Source organism: Microtus ochrogaster, unplaced genomic scaffold (genome assembly GCF_000317375.1).
Source record: "Microtus ochrogaster isolate Prairie Vole_2 unplaced genomic scaffold, MicOch1.0 UNK41, whole genome shotgun sequence".
Classification (NCBI taxonomy): domain Eukaryota; kingdom Metazoa; phylum Chordata; class Mammalia; order Rodentia; family Cricetidae; genus Microtus; species Microtus ochrogaster.
In genome coordinates this window covers 2,271,004-2,288,894 of record NW_004949139.1, presented here as the reverse complement: position 1 = coordinate 2,288,894, position 17,891 = coordinate 2,271,004, and the positions used below count along the sequence as shown (strand labels likewise).

At 40.2% G+C, this 17,891-nt stretch overlaps 1 protein-coding gene across 4 annotated transcripts in view; it reads right to left on the bottom strand.

The window, feature by feature from the left end:
• The window catches only part of Stim1 (stromal interaction molecule 1), a 177,939-nt gene that overhangs the window by 74,865 nt on the left and 85,183 nt on the right, over positions 1-17,891 (bottom strand). The gene's annotated exons all lie outside the window — the stretch shown is intronic.

The following is a 17,891-nucleotide window of genomic DNA, read 5'->3' as shown; positions in this document are numbered from 1 at the left end:
TTCTCTGTGGCTTTGGAGCCTGTCCTGGAACTAACTCTGTAGACCAGGCTGGTCTCGAACTCACAGAGATCCGCCTGCCTCTGCCTCCCGAATGCTGGGATTAAAGGCGTGCGCCACCACCGCCCGGCGACACCTGAGTTTTTATAAAGTCAGATACATACTGGAAAAAAAAGATGACATCCTCAACAAATGTGTTGGTCAAACTGGATAGTTATATGTAGAAGAATGCAAATGGATCCACACTTGTTACCCTGCACAAAACCCAACTCCATATCAAAGACCTCAACATAAAACTAGATACACTGCACCTGATATAAAAGAAAGTGGGGGATAGTCTTAAACTCATTGGCACAGATCATCATTAGCACAGGAACTAAGATCCAAATTAATAAATGGGACCTTATGAAACTGAGAAGCTTCTGCACAGCAAAAGATACCATCATTTGGACAAAGTGACAGCCCACAAAATAAGAAAAGATTTTTTTACCAACTATACATCATATACACAAATATATGAGGAACTAAAAAAAACTAGGTATCAAGGAAACAAACAACCCAATTAAAAATGGGGTACAGATCTAGAGAATTCTCAAAAAGGGAAAGTCAAATGGCAGAGAAACATTTAAAGAAATGTTCAACATCCTTAGCCATCAGGAAAATGCCAATCAAAATTACTTTGAGTTTCATCTTATATCCATCAGAATGGCTAAGATCAATAGCACAAATGACAGCTCATGCTGGCAAGAATGTGGAGTATGGAGAACACTCATCCATTGCTAGTGAAGGGCAAACTTGTACAGCTACTATTGAAATCAGTGTAATGGTTCCTCAGGAAAATGGGAATCAATCTATCTCAAGAATCAGTTCTATCACTTTTGGGCATATACTCAAAGGATGCTTCATCCTACCACAAAGATATCTGTTTAACCATGTCCACTGTTGCTCTATTCATAATAGCTAGAAATTAAAAACAACATAGATGTTCCTCCACAGAAGAACAGATAGAAAAAAATTAATGTGGTATATTTACACAATTACAACTATTACTCAGACTTTAGAATGAATCATGAAATTTGAAAGTGAATAGTTGAAACTAGAAAAAAAAATCATTCTGAGGTCTTCCAGACCCAGAAAGACAAATACATTATGTATTCCCTTATATGTGATATTAGCTAAGTCAATGATAACCAAGCTACAATCCATAAAACCACGGAGACTAAATGCAGAGGAAGGGACTAGGGCACAACAGATAGATCTTGTTAGAAAAGAGAACAGAATAGTTATGAATGGATGGGGAGAACAAGAAGATCAAGTGGGAAGGGGGAGGGGAGGACAAAGGAGGGCATATGGAGAGAGACAGACAAGAAGGGGGAGGACCTTGGACTTTCCACAGGGCAGGGAACCCTGACTGCTCTATGGACTGGAGAGGGAGGGGGAGAGGAGTTTGGGGGAGGGGGAGAAGGGTGGGAAGAGGGGGAGGGAAACGGGAGGCTGGGAGGAGGCGGATACTTTTTTTTTCCTTTTCTCAATAAAAAAAAAAGAATGAGGGCTATTTGAGGGATGGTACACAAACCTAATCCAATAGAAGCTTCCTAAAATTTATACATATATGAAGACAATCTAAATGAAATCACTAAATAATGGGGAGAAAGAGTCCCAACTAGACATCTCTTGTCACCAAATGAAGTTTCCAATATCAGGACTGAGTTGCATCCAATTGAGTTCTTGGCCAAAGAGGTCTCATGGGAATCCCCAACAATCCAGTCTTTGCAAAGACTGTCTCTTCACAAACTGATAGTAAGTCTCCATTGCTAAAGGCAACACCTGTGCAACTCACTGAACATGGAGAAGTTGAGCTGGTGCCTACACAGAGCCTTTACTCCTACTTTCTAGTGTCTTTGGTACAGGAAGATACTCTGCATGCTACCAAAAGGGAAATGTAAACACAAACCCTCTGATCTATTATGTCCTGTCTGCAAGATATGCTAGAGCAATCAATGGTGGCACAAAGCTTGTGGGAGTAATCAATCAATATCTGATCTGACTTAAAGCCCACTCCAGGAGACGGAATGTATACCTGACACGGCTTGGGTGACCAAGAACCCAAGATTAAATAGCCCAGAGACCTAGGATAAAAACAAATACTACCGGTTTTTTTTCAGTACTAATAAAATTACTCGTAAAGACATTCTGCTATACTCATAGATTCCTGCTCATAATCAGAGGAAGTTTCCTTCTACAGCAGATGGGAACAAATACAGAGACCCACAGCCAGACATTTAGAGAGTAAGAGACCTTGGAACACTCCGCCCTAAATGGGATGTCTATATCAAATGTCTCCAACCTCCTCAAGGATCAGGGAACCCCATAGATGAGAAGGCAGAAGAAATGTGAGAGACAGAGGGGATGGAGGACACCAAGAAAACAAGACCCTCTAAACCAACTTTATCCACACACATATGAATTCACAGAGACTGAGACAGGATGTACAGGGCCTATGTGGGTCTGCACCAGTTCAGGTGCTAGAGTTGAAAGCAGTGGACACATGTGCCCACCTCACTCAAAAGCAATCTCCAATAGATAACCATTTGCAAATGAAATTTTAGTTTCCTCCAAGGGGGTCTCACTGGAGGAAAAAACAAAAACAAACAGAAAACTACTCTTACAGGTAAGGCTGCATGCTCAGCAGTAGATGACCAACAGAAAACCAACTCAATGGCATCACGGAGGGTCCTTGTCTCATAATGTCACATCAGGGCTCTTCCTTTCTTTTTTTTTTTCAATGACAGAAATATTATTTATAAATGTACATATATTTACAATGACATCTCTGGTTATATGAACAAAACATACAACCCATACATAAAAATGCAACAAGAATATAAAAGCCTTTGCTCTATATTTACAGCTTTACTCTTCTCTTCCTCTCTTTTTATACTATTACTTTCTTAAAAAATTTTTTTTAAAGATTGAGTTATTTATCATGTATACAGTGTTCTGCCTGCATGTCTGCCTGCAGGCCAGAAGAGGGCACCAGATCTCATTACAGATAGTTGTGAGCCACCATGTGGTTGCTGGGAATTGAACTCAGGACTTCTGGAGAGCAGCCAGTACTCTTAACCTCTGAGCCATCTCGACGGCCCTTAAAATTTAATTTATATATTTTTCCTTCTTTCTTTTTAACCTATAGGTCCTTTATGTATATAATATGGCTCCCAGTTTAGTGTTTTTATGGGATTCCTGAATATGCAAATGAGTGGGTCTCTGTTTCTTATGCTTTCTCTTGGACTCTTTTCTCTTTGTTTTGTTCAGTTCTGATGTGCTAGGTCTTTATGTCATTCTATTTTATTATTATTCTATAGATGCCTTTTTGCTTCCAATGAGAAACAGAAAGCAAGTAGATCCTGATGAAAGGGACATGGGGAAGAACTGAGGAGTAGAAGGGGGGAAATCATAATCAGGATACATTATATGTAAGAAAAAATCTATTTTCAATAAAAGGAAAAACTGAAGAAGAATAGTTTTCAAAAGCTCTAAGGGAATAAAGCAAATAAAGAAATACATATGTTCAAGAAAACCTTCCAAAATTCAATAAGAAGGCAAAAGTATAGCAGTCTTTGACCCTGCTACTCACTGACTCTGCCCACATGCATTTACTGAGACAGAAATTCTGTTCCAGAATAGTGTAGGTAAGTACACAGGCTTACTTTTGCCCTAGATGTATAGCTGGATCCTGGAAGAGACAGGACACCAACAATTCTCATCTTGCTACCTGTGGCTGGTGTCAAGAACTGAGTACGGTCATCAGGTAGGCCAGTCTTCTACTCAGCCCTCAAATAGACATAATGCAGTGCCAATGAGAATGCTATCATGGACTTCAACTATCATTTCCATAACTAATAAGATGACAATTATGCTTTGGGCAGACACCTCTGCTAAGTGCGCAACCCCGAAAGAGAGAATATTATCTAAAGAAAAGCATGACTTACCTATAGCTCTAGAATCTCAGCTCAAAGGCATTGCCTGGAAGTAAATCAGGCTTTAAATCCCTGTAAGTTCAAGACTAAAGAAACCATGTAGTGAGTATAAACTATTTTTGTAACAGTGTTGAACTCAAATAGTTGAAACAAGAGAAAATAAAACTTACTTGAGTGGGACAAATTATAGACCAAATTATTACATGGAGAAAATTGGAGAAAAAACAATTGGAGGGGCTGGAGAAATGCGGGAGAATTGTCTGTAATCTGTCAATCATGTTTTAAATAAATGCTGATTGGCCAGGCAGAAAGTATAGGTGGGAAAACCAGGCAGGAAGTAGAAATGATGTAATGAGAACAGGAGAATTCTGAAAAGGAGGAAGTTGATTCCTCCCACTCCTGCCCAGATCATCAAAGCAGCAGGATGTGATCTTCCCCACTGAGCCACATGGCTAACATAGATCAGAAAAATGGGTTAATCAAGATGTGAGAGTTAGCCAGTGAGAGGCTAGAGCTAATGGGTCAATCAGCTTTATAACTTATAGAAATCTATGTGTGATTTTCTTTGGGACTAAACAGTTGTGGGGTACTGGGCGGGACAAAAACCCCAACAAACAAACAAGCCAGTCCCCTCATGTTACAGAGAAATGGCTCAGAGGCTAAGAGCACTGGCTGCTCTTCCAGAGGTCCCAAGTTCAATTCCCAGCAACCACATGGTGGCTCACAACCATCTGTAATGAGATCTGGTGCCCTCTTCTGGCCTGGAGTCAAACATGCAGACAGAACACTGTATACATAATAAATAAATAAATAAATAAATAAATAAATAAATAATCTTTTTTTGTTAAAAAAAAAGCAGCTCTAAAGAACTTTTCCAGTGGTAAATACAAATCTCAAACAATGACCTCAGAAACTATTCCTTTAAAGGACCTCTGATAGTATCATCCTGTTAAGTAATTTATGCCCCAAGGCACTGTTGAAAATAAAGAGTATTGTAGAATATTAGTTAAAGATGTGTTACATTCTTTTTTGTTGTGGGATACTTAATGATACAAAGAAGTGTTGCATTCTTTTATGCTGCATTTGTTTAACTCTGTAAAGCTGTGTTACTTTATCTGTCTAAAACACTTGATTGGTCTAATAAAGAGCTGAATGGCCAATAACTAGGCATGAGAGAGAAATAGGTTGGGCTAGCAGGCAGAGAAGATAAATAAGAGGAAGAATGAGAAGAGGAGGAGCAAGAAAAGAAGAAGAGAGGACACCAGGAGCCAGCCACCCAATCATACAACTAGCCACGGAATAAGAAGGAAAGAAATATATAAACTATAGAAAAGTAAAAGCCCAGAGGCCAGAGATAGATGGGAAATTTTAAGTTAAGAAAAGCAGCTAGGAACAAGACAAGTTAAGGCTAGGCATTCATAAGTACGAATGAGCCTTGGTATATTTATTTGGGAGGTGGATGGCAGGCTCCCCAAAGAATTAAAAAAAAAAAACCCAACTGTATTAGAGAGTCATAAGATTACAATTGATGGAACTTGAAAAACTGGATGTGGCAGGGAAAGAGATGTCAAAGACAGCTCTGCCACAACCATTATCAACCTAACATGTTTGTATACATGTGTAAGGCTGTACTTTCTAAGGACTGAAATCAGGGAGCATGTAGAAAAGACTACTAAAATAACCTAGCCAGTCATTAAACAAGCAAATAATAAGCCCCAGAGAGGTTGGTATAGTAGTCAAAGTTGCTATCATGTGGCCTTCCAAAAAGACCCTATGACATATGACTATAAAAGTATGACCACACAACAGAAAAAATGGAGTAACAGAACTCCCTTTAAGAGTGACCAGATGTGAAATGTAATAGAAATACCATAACCATTATAAACACATTCAAACACTAGAGAAAATCATCTATGTTAATCACCCTCTCAATACTGTTACAATTACCTGAAAACCAGTCTAAGGTAGGAAAGATTTATTTTGGCTCCTGGTTTCAGGAGTTTAATCTATGGTCAACTGGATCCACTGTTTTTAGGCCCCTGGGAAGGGAGAAGCATCACAGCAGAAAGAGGAGGAAAATCTACTCGTCACATGGTGGTCAGGAAACAGAGAAGAGAGGGCAGGTCTTAGGGACAACCTTCAAAGGCAGGTCCTTAGTGACTTCCTTCCTCCAAGTCATCCTCCCCTTTCCATCCAGCTATTAACTCAACAGGTTAAGCCCAACGATAAAGTAGGCTTCTCTCATCAACCAACCCTCCTCAGCAGCACCACTACTAAAACTGAGCCTTCTGTACATTTTGGAAGAACACTTCACATGCAAACCATAATCCATGGTTAAAGTAAAGAAACATATGAGACAATGCTGAACCAGCTAAAGGCACACACCTGTAATGCCAGCACTTGGGAGGTAGAAGTGGTAGAATCAGAATAGCAAATTTGAGGTGCATGGCTATGTGGCCCTACACGTAGAAGGCCTATGGCTACTGGGCATGGAAAGGAAACAAACAGAAATTGGGTAACACTACAACTGCACTGTGTGCACGGCTCCAATTCACAAAGAATCCTTGATATCCCATGTATCATTTTTGAGCTTCATACCACTCACTGAAGATATCTACTATTGATGTCCCTAACTGAGGGGCAAAGAAACTTCTCTAGATACCTTCCTGTTCTTGTCTCCCAAACTGGCCATGTTTTTGGCTTCCTACCTTCATTTAAGACTCATCAAATTTCCCTTCTCAAAATATGTTTTCATCTGCTTATGTAAATGAACCTTTTTAAAAAAGATTTATTTGTTTTTAATAAGTATATAGTGGTCTGCCTGCATATGTCCCTGCAGGCCAGAAGAAGGCACCATATCTCATTACAGATGGTTGTGAGCCACCATGTGGTTGCTGGGAATTGAACTCAGGACCTTTGGAAGTATAGCCAGTACTCTTAACATCTGAGCCATCTCTCCAGCCCCCTGTAAATGAACATTTATTATACTTTATTTACTTATTTATTTTGTGTGCGTGAATGTGTGTGTGTGCGCATGTACACACATCCTTGTACCACAACTTGTGAAGGTTAGTTAATTCTTTCCACCATCTGATCCCAGGGATCAAACTAAGGCTTGGCAACAAATGCCTTTACCTGCTGATTCATCTCACAGGCCTCAATCTCTCATCAGATCCTGGGCTGGAGTTCACTATGTAGCTGAAAGAAGCCTCGAACTCCTGACACTGCAATTTCAACTTCCAAATGATAAAATTGCAGGCCTGTGCCCCCATGCCCATCAATAATCAATAAAATCTTCACAGGAAGGAAATCTGTCTGCTTTCCTGCTCTTTGTACATCCAGAATCCAGCAGAAAGCAGATACTAAACATGTGGAGGGGAAGACAGGAGAGTGAGGAAGTGAACAGAGAGGGTCACTAACCCTCTTTCTTTTACTTGTGGCTCAAGCCAATTCTTTCTAATACTTGTGGCTCACGCTGCACATGATATAGACACAAACGTGTAGAGAAACCTGCATAAAACACAAACAGACAAAAACCAGTTAGATCTAAAGCGAAGCAGGGCTTGTGAGCTAGCTAGCAGTTCTCTGACAGGAAGAATCAAAAGCAGGGTTAATAAATATGTAAAACAGGGTTTTTTTCCTTTGTGTTGGCTCACCACTCCTGGCTGCCAGGTGATCCTAGCAATCTGCCTACAACTTGGTAGAGCCCAAATTTTGCTTACATTACCAGCAACTATGGGGCTTCAATTTTCCCTCCAGGCTGCACATAGTGCCCCTAACCTTTCAGATATGTGACCTGGTTTCTCTATCTCAGTGTTTGGTCTTCCACTTTTTGTTACAGACACTGACACATCTAAATGCAGAAAGACACATAGCACACAAGTACAACCTGATATATGTACACATAAGAAGAAACACAAGGACACTAATACACACATAAGACAGAAAGCCTGTTAATCATCAGGACTGTCATCCAGAAAAGATAAAGCAAACTCTACAACAGAGAAGGGAGGAAGGGAAACAACAGCCTGCTTAGTGAGAAAGAATTTCCCTGTCTGTCAAGCTGGTTTTCCTGGAAGCATGCGGGACGCCATCTGGGGGAGCTGCTGCTTCATCCTGTATCTGGCAAGTCACTGAGACAGATTGCAAAGTATGCCTACTCTCTGAAATGTGTAGCTCCATGTGTCTGTCAACTGGGACCCTGGCTTGAGTGCCAACTGACAATGTATCCTCTCCTCTACAGCATATACTAGTTCATGACATCTGATTCTTCTTAAAACTCCCAGAGTTCTTTGTGAATACCAGCACTCTGGCCCTTAAAACTACTTCTGTCAACTGGTATAATCCAGTACTCAACTCAGGAGGCAGGGTTGAGGGAATCAATGCAGGTTCAAGACCAACTTGGTCTCTCTAGTGAGTTCCAGGGCAGCTAGGGCTACATCCAGTCTCAAAACAAATAAACTAGTATTTCTGTTATAGACCACTTCCTAAACAATAAAATCACACATAATGGTGCACGCCTGTAATTCCAGCACTTGGTAGGCTGAGGCAGAAAGACTGCTGTGAGTTTGAGGCCATATGGGCTACATAGTGGTTTCAGGACAGCCTGCACTACAAAATGTGGGGGGGGGAGGGTAAAAACCCACAAAATTAAAAGCTCTAATAGAAAGCCAATGTCTTTAAAGTTTAAGAAACTCACAAAAACGAACACTGAATGTTTTAGCAGATCTATATTTCTGCTTCCAAAAATGTCAAAGAGACTATGAGAGACCAAGTGGTAATTTCTTTTGCCCCACAGAGACCTGAATCCATTTCTCCACCCTTACATTATGGAAGGCCATGTGAAGCCTTGGCAAAGACAGCTGGCCAGGAACTAATACATAGTTTACAAAAACCTATAAAGCTAACTATGAACCAAGTGTGATGGCTCATGCATATAATCCATGCACTTGTGAGGCTGCAGGCATAAGGACTGCTGTGAGTTCAGGCCAGCCTGGTCTACATAATAAGTTTCAGGCCAGCCAGAACTGCATTATCAAGAACTTATTTCATAGCAGGGTTGGTACGGAACACTAGTAAAAGGAAAATAAGGGGGTCTGTAGAGAGGCTCAGTGGTTAAGAGCACTGACTGCTCTTTCAGAGGAGCTAGGTTCAGTTCCCAGCACCCACACAGCAGCTCACAACTGTCTGTAACTCCAATTCCAGGGGATCTGATGCCTTCAAATCAATGCACATAAAATTAAGTTAAATTTTTTTTTAAAAAAGGAAAATAAGAATAAAGTATTTATGTATACATATATATGAGCATGTTGCAATGAAACCCATTATTTTGAATGCTAACTAAAAAAATGGAAAAGGGGTCATTTAACTCATGTTTGTAACCCTAACACTTGGGAGGCTAGAAGTTGTCTAGAGTTCAAGACTAGCCTGGGCTATAGAGTGAGATGCTAAACTGTCCCAGGTGAGGAAAAGATGAACCTAAGAATCAGTTTCACATGAAGATTATTATGATGATGATCATCTTTTGTTGTGTTCCAAAGGTCTAAGCAGAATTCAATCTGCACTTTGCCTGGATAAAGAGCAAAACACCGAATGTTCCATGAGATAGGAAATAAAAGGGTGATTGCAATAGGATGTGCGTAGGAGTTAGAATCAGGAAAGCAAAAATGCAGAAAGATGTTAGCTCTAGCATTTGGGAATAGAAGGCCAGGAGTTCAAGGCCAGTGTGGCTTACAGGAGACCTTATCTCAACAATACAAGAACAAGACTAAAACAAAAGCAACAGAATAAGAAAAGTATCTCCAAACTTCCCTTGCCAACCAACATCATGTACAGAAACTTCTGCTGATATGCTCAGCCTCAGTCAGGAGCTTCTAACCGCAGCACTTGATGTTTAATTGTCAAGAAAGGCTTTGTCTGTGTATCTTTGGCTGTCACTCACTCTGTAGCCCACTGGCCTCTGCCTCCTGAGTGCTGAGATTAAAGGTGTGCACCTCCAGGTCCGGCAATGCAGAGTCTCTTCACTGAGAAGTGACAGCAGAGTGCTCAGCCCTCAACAGGACATCTGTTATCAGTCCCACTGAGGTCATTGTAGAAGAAGAGAAAAGAAAGAAGAGCTGGAAGATGGAGAGATATGCAGAGACATCTTCTGGACGTGACATAGTTGTTCCGCTTATAAATTCACAGCAACTGAGTTACCTGCACAAGACCTGTGCCATACTGGATCTGTCTCTATTTCATCACGGATGAGTCCACAAGACCCAATCCCCTGATGACCACTGTTAACGGTTACTTAGGGGTAGTGTGTCATTTCTGTCAGTGGTGTAGTCACTGATAAGTTTCCCATGTTCCAGTAAATAACCATCCACCCAGCCTGAAAAGGGGGACATGGACCTAAACTGAGTGGGTAACACAAACACACACAAACACAAATGCACACAGCATGGAAGCAGGGAGGGAGGATAATGCACATAAAAATGACTAAAATCATTATATACATGTAAAAAAACTGTTAATGATGATGATTATTATTACTGTTATTATTATTACTATTTTGGTTTTCTGAGACAGGGTTTCTCTGTGTTCCAGTGCTAGCTGTCCTGGAACTTTCTCTGTAGACCATGTGTGCCTCAAACTCACAGAGATCCACCTGGCTCTGCCTCCCGAGTACTGGGATTAAAAGTGTGCACTGCCACCAACAAGTTAAAATTATTTTAAAGCTGTATGTGTCTGAGTGTTTTTGCTTGTGTGTGTGTGTATGCGCAACACATGCGTCCAGTGCCTGGGGAGGCCAGAAAGGACCTCTGAAACTTTGAGCTTTCATTTCCTCATTGTAAAGGAAGACAATAATTTCTGTTTCAAAAGGTGTTCCAAAGATGAAATTAAATCATATATATAAAGTTCACAGCTGCAGTATGATTATTTCTTTGATTACCACTATTATAATATATTTACTTAGTAGTTTATTCATAAGTCTACTGCCCAAACCTGAACAACTCCAGAGAAACAAATTACCATTGACTCAGTTTCTACCCTGAGGAAGATCTCACAAGTCCAAACCACCCATCTCCCACAAATTGACCATCCAATTCAGTCCTCTTGTTCTACCCTATAGAAATAATTAAAGAACACATAATGAGGAGAAAGGATCTTTCAAATTAAAAAAAAAAATCTTTTTTTTAGGCTTTCCTTTTTTTTAATTTTATATACCAACCGCAGTTTCCCATCCACCCCTACACACACACACACACACACACACACACACACACACACACAGCCCCACCCAATCCTCCATCTCCCACAGGAGTTAACAAAGTCTGTTAAGGCAGGACCAAGCTCCTCCCATTGCTTCAAGGCTGGGCAAGGCATCCCACTATAGAGAATAGGTTCCAAAGAGCCAGTTAAATTCCAAAAAATTTTTTAACGTTTTTTAATTGATTTTTATTGAACTCTACATTTTCCTCTGCTCCCCTTCCTTTTTACCTCCCCTTCAACCCTCTCTCAAGGTCCCCATGCTCCCAATTTACTCAGGAGAGCTTGTCTTTTTCTAGATTAGATCCATGTATGTCTCTCTTAGGGTCCTCATTGTTATCTAGGTTCTCTGGGACTGTGATTTGTAGACTGGTTTTCTTTGCTTTATGTTTAAAAACCACTTATGAGTGAGTACATGTGATAATTATCTTTCTGGGTCTGGGTTACCTCACTCAAAACAGTGTTTTCTAGCTCCATTCATCTGCCCACAAAATTCAAGATGTTGTTATTTTTTCTGCTGTGTAGTATTCCATTGTGTAAATGTACCATATTTTCCTTATCCATGTTTCGGTCAAGGGGCATTTAGGTTGTTTCCAGGTTCCGGCTATGACAAATAAGGCTGCTATGAACATGGTTGAGCACATGTCCTTGTGGCACAATTAAACATCCTTTGGATATATACCCAAAAGTGGCATTACTGGGTCTTGAGGAATGCTGTTTCCTAATTTTCTGAGAAATTGCCACACTGACATCTAAAGGGGTTGTATCAGCTTGCATTCCCACCAGCAATGCAGGAGTGTTCCCATTATCCCACAACCTTTCCAGCATAAGTTGTCATCAGTGCTTTTGATCTTGGCCATTCTTACAGGTGCAAGATGGAATCTCAGAGTTGTTTTGATTTGTATTTCTCTGATGACTAAGGATGTCATATAAATGAACTCACTGTAATTTTTTTTCTTTTCTTTTTTTGAGACAAGATCTCACTATATACCCCTGGTTGCTACGAACTCACTATGTAGATGAGACTGGTCTCAAACTTGTAGTAATCCTTTTGTTTCTCCTCCCAAGAAGTTTTAGGATAATAGATAGGCACCACCATGCCAAAGTTCTCACATATAATTTTTAGACTGATTTTTTTCCACTCGGCATAATGTCTTTAAGAATTATTTATTATGTACAACAGACTTCATTTTTTATGGTGACAGACATATGTAATCCCAGCATTCAGGAGGTTGAGGCAGAAGGATCATAAGTTTGAGGCCAGCTTGGGTTATTGAGATCCATGTCAGTGAGTTTGAGTTATATCACAAACCCTTTGCAAGCCCCTCAAAGCATGAGGGAAAGAAAAGTCCAAGATCAGGCCACAAAATCCCACCAATCCCTGAGCTTGTCCCAAGATTAGATCACAGAATCCCATTAATCCCAGGCCACCCTAGAAAGCTCCACCTGGCCCCCACTTCAAGAAAGCCTACATGAAGCCTGCCTCCTGCTCAGCTCTTTGCTGCTTTTCTTCTCAGCAGAGGCGGCCATCCTCTTCTGTCTTTCCCAATAAGTCTCTTGTGTGAGGTTTGTTGTGACGTATGGCTTTGGTATTCCTTGGCTCTCAACTGCCAGAATAGCTTTTCTTTCAGAGCTGCAAAGCTTACAAAGAAAATCAAATATAATTCAAAGAAAATCATATATAATTTTTAGTAGGGAAGTAAATTTTAATTTACCTAATAGAGTAAAAACCTAGAAGGAGAATTACTGGGACAGATAGCAAGTTATGTTTAACTTCATAATAAACTGTAAAATTACCAGAACAGTTTTATCATCTTACATTCCTGTTAGCGTGAATTATGATGGCTCTTATTCCTTACTTGGTACAGTACACTTAATTTTTTAAAAATTATTTTAGCCATCTTGATAGGTTCATAGTAGAATCTCATTGTGATTTTAATTTTCATTTTATCTAATATAAGTGTGTTTATATATGCATCTAGTGCATATGTGCATATATAGATATAGAGAGTAGGCAGGGTGTCATATAGCCCAAGGTAGCCTCAAACTTCCTATGTAACTGAGAATGACTTTGAACTCCTGATTCTCCTGTCTCTGTCTCCCAAGTGCTGGAATTATATGTATTTACCACACCTGGTCAATGCATGAACTTTTTCTTTCTTTTTTAGCCTGGAACTCACTCTATATGCCAATTGGCTTCAAATTTAGAAGGCAAGGTGACCTTCCTTGCCTCTGCCTCTGGAGAGCTGGGACAACAGACATACCATACCATACCCAGCTATCCAAAGAAGTCTTAACAGTCAGTATGTTTTTTTAAATTTAATCCTGACAACTATTCTGGAATAAGAATCAGTAATCAGTATTTTATCTTGAGAAAACAAAAGGGAGAATCATTAAACTACTATAATTTAATCATCTTTCTAATGTCACTTAATCACCTGTGATATATAAATCACTAGAATGCAGGCTCCAGAAACTAGGAATCTGTTTTGTTCACAATAGAATCCTGAGCCCTCAATCAATAACTGGAACAGAACAGATAGCCGACTATCATGTAGAGTTTGGTTTATTGTATCTGTCCTCAATGTCAGTACTGGAAGGGTGACTGGCAAGCAGCACCGTGTGAAGGTCAGCGCACAACTTTCAAGCATTAGTTCTCTCCTCCACTGTAGGTCCTGGATATGGAATCTGGGTCATCAGCCTGCGTGGCGAGCACTTTCACAAGCTTTTCCTTCTCAACTCCTCACTGCCCCTGTCTTTATAATGTTCTAATTTATTCCTTTTCGTGGAGGCAGGGTTTGATGTAACCTAGGTAGTCTCCGGCCTCCCAATTCCTGTGCAGTCAAAGATGACCTTGACCCTGATCCTCTTGCCTCCACCTCCCAACTTCTGGGATTACAGGAATTGTCAGCACACTAGGTTTGTGTGGTTCTGGGAATGGAACCCAGGGATTTGTGCATGGTGGCACTTAAGCACTCTACTAAGTAAGTTATATTCTTAGCTAACAAATAAATACCTTAATTTTACATGAGAAGAAAACAATAACACTCTCAATTCTCAAATCTATGATCTAAAACTGAGTTTGAGGCTAGAGGACAGCTTGGGATACATAAAACCCTATCTGGGGGGAAAAAACAACCCAACAACAACAAAGGCCCAATGAGATTGTTCATAGGTTGATGGTCTGAGGTGTTCAACACCTTAGACTCATAGGATTGTAAGGAGAGAACCAACTCCTACAAACTGTCCTCTGATTTCCACATACAGATGGTAGTAAGTACACACACACACACACACACACACACACACACACACACACACGGAAAACAACATAAAAAAAAGAGTCTAGTCTAACCTAAGTAAGACAGTATTTTTAAGTCCTATCTGTCCATCTCAGACTATCAGGATAACCTAACACTTCAGCAAATCCTTTACCCATAGACAACTTTACTACCAGCTCTGGAGTTCCTATACTGTTAGCTTAATAAATTCCCTGCTTTACCAAGAGACCATCATTGCCAGGCATGGTGGTTCACTCCTGTAATTCTAGGACTGTGGAGGAAGAGGCATGAGAATCATTGTGAGTTTAAGGTTAATCTAGGCTACATAAGAAGCACCAGGCTTGCCCAAGTTTCAGAGTGAAATCATAGCTCAACAAAACACAGTAAAGTAAGTTGGGGAATGTGGTTCAGTGGTAGATTTTATCCAGCATTCACAAGGCCAGCACAGCTAAAATCTGAGAAGATTTAACAATGAGGTAGATCTTTCGGTTCACTTTAGTTCTCTAAAACAGTCACCAATATGAGGCAGAATAAACTGGGTTTTAGGGTAGGGTGTACTAGGAATTAGACCTTGGGCTTCACTCATGCTGAGTGAACTACCACTGAGATACATATTCCAAGCTCTTATTATTTCTCACTCACTCGGCTACCTAGACTGGCCCTAAACTCTGTTAAGCCTATGCCAGACCTTGAACTTGCAATCTTCCTGCCTCAGTTTCTCAAGTACCTGGGATCACGGGCCTATGACACCACAACAGGCCTGAATGAAGTTTTAATATTCCTTCAGACTTCTACTGAGGTTATTGGATAATTAGCAATATCTTTAGATGGGTCCCAAAAATCCGAGATCTTTGACAAACAATGCAACCAGAATTTTTCCACAGCACTATACCATCCATTACCTAAGCCCTGCTCTATCTACCTAACTTTCTAGTTAGGTTCTGACTCCAACTGTGTCTCACACATGTTTAAGCCAAGGAAAGAACATGCATTTTACTGGCTTCTTGCTCTAGGACTCAGCAGATAAGTGACTATGAAAAGGCACAATAATAGGTCTCCCTAACCATAGAGGCCTGAGATTCCAGTGAGGGCAGGGAAGCCCAGACAAGGTAGAAGCTCTGCTGGAAAAGAACATCTCACACCACTGGTGCAGGGAAAGCGGGCTGATAGCTTTTGTTACTTTAGAACAGTTTGTGCTGATGAGACTTTTGTTGTGGTAACATTTCTCTAAAGAGAACATTTTCTTCCTTCCCTCTTTGACAAAGCAATTCAACAGAACATGAAGAAAGGAGGAGCGCTGACAAACATACTCAGAAATGTGAGATTTCATATCTGCACAAAGATTATGTCATCTTTGTTTCTTTTTTGAGACAGGGTTTCACTCTTTAGACCAGGTTGGCCTCCTGCTTCTGCCTCCGAAGTACTGGTATATCACTTTAAAAAATTATCTATTTTATGTGTATGAGTATTTCACCTACATTTGCCAGTAGCAGTCAGGAAGGTGTTGGAGTTACAGGCAGTCCTAGGCCCCCATGTGGGCACTTGGAACCAAACTCTGGTCCTCTGTAAGAACAAGTGTTTTTAACCTCTCTGGGCCATCTCTCCAGCCCCGAATAGATCACTTTCTCAGTTGTTGAGCTGCCCATTCTCCAGTCTTGAGGCAATGCTAGGAAAATGATCAGGATATCTCTAGACCTCATTTCTCCTAGGAATATAACTCTTTCTTTTTCTTTTCTTCTGTTTTTACTCTGAAGGCCAGTAATACTTCTAGATAAGGCTAAAATCTAGATACTTTGACCATAGTTTTTCTTGGTTCTTTTCTTTGGCGAGGGGAATATTTTGGTTTGGTTTAGTTTGGTTTTGGTTTCTCAAGATATGGTTTCTCAGTGCAGCTTTAGAGCCTGTCCTGGAACTTGCTCTGTAGACCAGGCTGGCCTTGAACTCAGAGGTCCACCTGCCTCTGCCTCCTGCATACTGGAATTAAAGGCGTGAGCCACTGCCCAGCTACCTTGACCATAGTTATTGGCCCTGTTTAGCTTATAATTGAGATTGAATAAATACAATATTTCAGTTTGTTTATGTGGGCCCCCTTTTCCTTACCAATTTTTAGTTCAGTGTTTTTTTTTACCACAGTTCCTTTGTCTAACCAAATCAATCCACTGTGCTTTTTACCACACCTAATAACTTTCTCACTGTGATTCTCTACAACTCCGAGAACCCTACCACTTTCATTCTATTCCAATTCCACCTTTCTTCCTTCTCTAATTCCTTAGACATTACTGCACTTTCCAGAAGAGTCAATCTCCTCTACCAATCAATTAGTAGAATGGTACTTTCTACTTGTCCTGTCTTCACTGACAGGGGATTCAATATTTAACATGGCAGTCCCTTCTATAACAAAATATCTCTAACTATTAGACAATTCTTTATTCCAGGAGAATATACCTGCCTTCAATTTCCCTACATTGGTCTTGTTCTGCCCTTAAGATAAAGAAAACAATACATTACATAAGACATGGCTTTGAAATCAGATATAAGCTCAAATCTAGCAAGTGTCTAAAGGAAAATGTTTAAATTTTCTAGCATCAGATTTTCTAATAATAAAGCCATTTTCCCCAAGGCTTTTAATAAAATTAAAAAAATAACTATGCAAAGAGCTTAATGCTGTCTGGAATAGTGAAAGAGCTCAATCGATGACAGGTAGTTCTATAGCTTTCATTATCATTTGCTTTAGAGAAGGTCTAATGTAGCCTAACTAGACTAGACTTGAACCCCTGATCCTCTTCCTCCACATCCAGAGTGCGGGGATCATAGGAATTTGCCACAATACTCAACCAATCTGTCATTTTCTAAATCTGATTTCTCAACTCCTTATGTATTTGAATTCAAAAATATTATTTCAATGCCAGGGTTTTAATATGATATGCAACCAAAAGACCCTATGTTGAAGGCTTGGTTCCAACTGGCCAATCTTGTCACTGAGAAATGATTAGATCACAAAGGCTCTGACCTATCAATGGATTAATCTTCTGATGGATTAATAATATGATGGTGCTATTGAGAGGTGGGGCCTAGTTGCAGGAGATATACTGGTGTGTGGGGTTATGTCCTTAGAAGATCTATCTTGTTCTAAGACCCTTCTGTTCTCTCTGCTTTCTAGTTGCCATGATGTGAGTTCTGCTCTACCACATGCTCCTTGAAATGATTAGTCTGCTTAACTACAAGCTCTGAAACAATAAAACTGACCATGAACTAAAAGTTCTGAAACAGTGAGCTGTAATAAGGTTTTCTCAGATATTTTGTCACAACAATCAGGAACCAAAGTCCTTCTACCCCAAGACCCCAGCTTCTTCACTAGCTTATAAATTATGTAAGAAAAGAA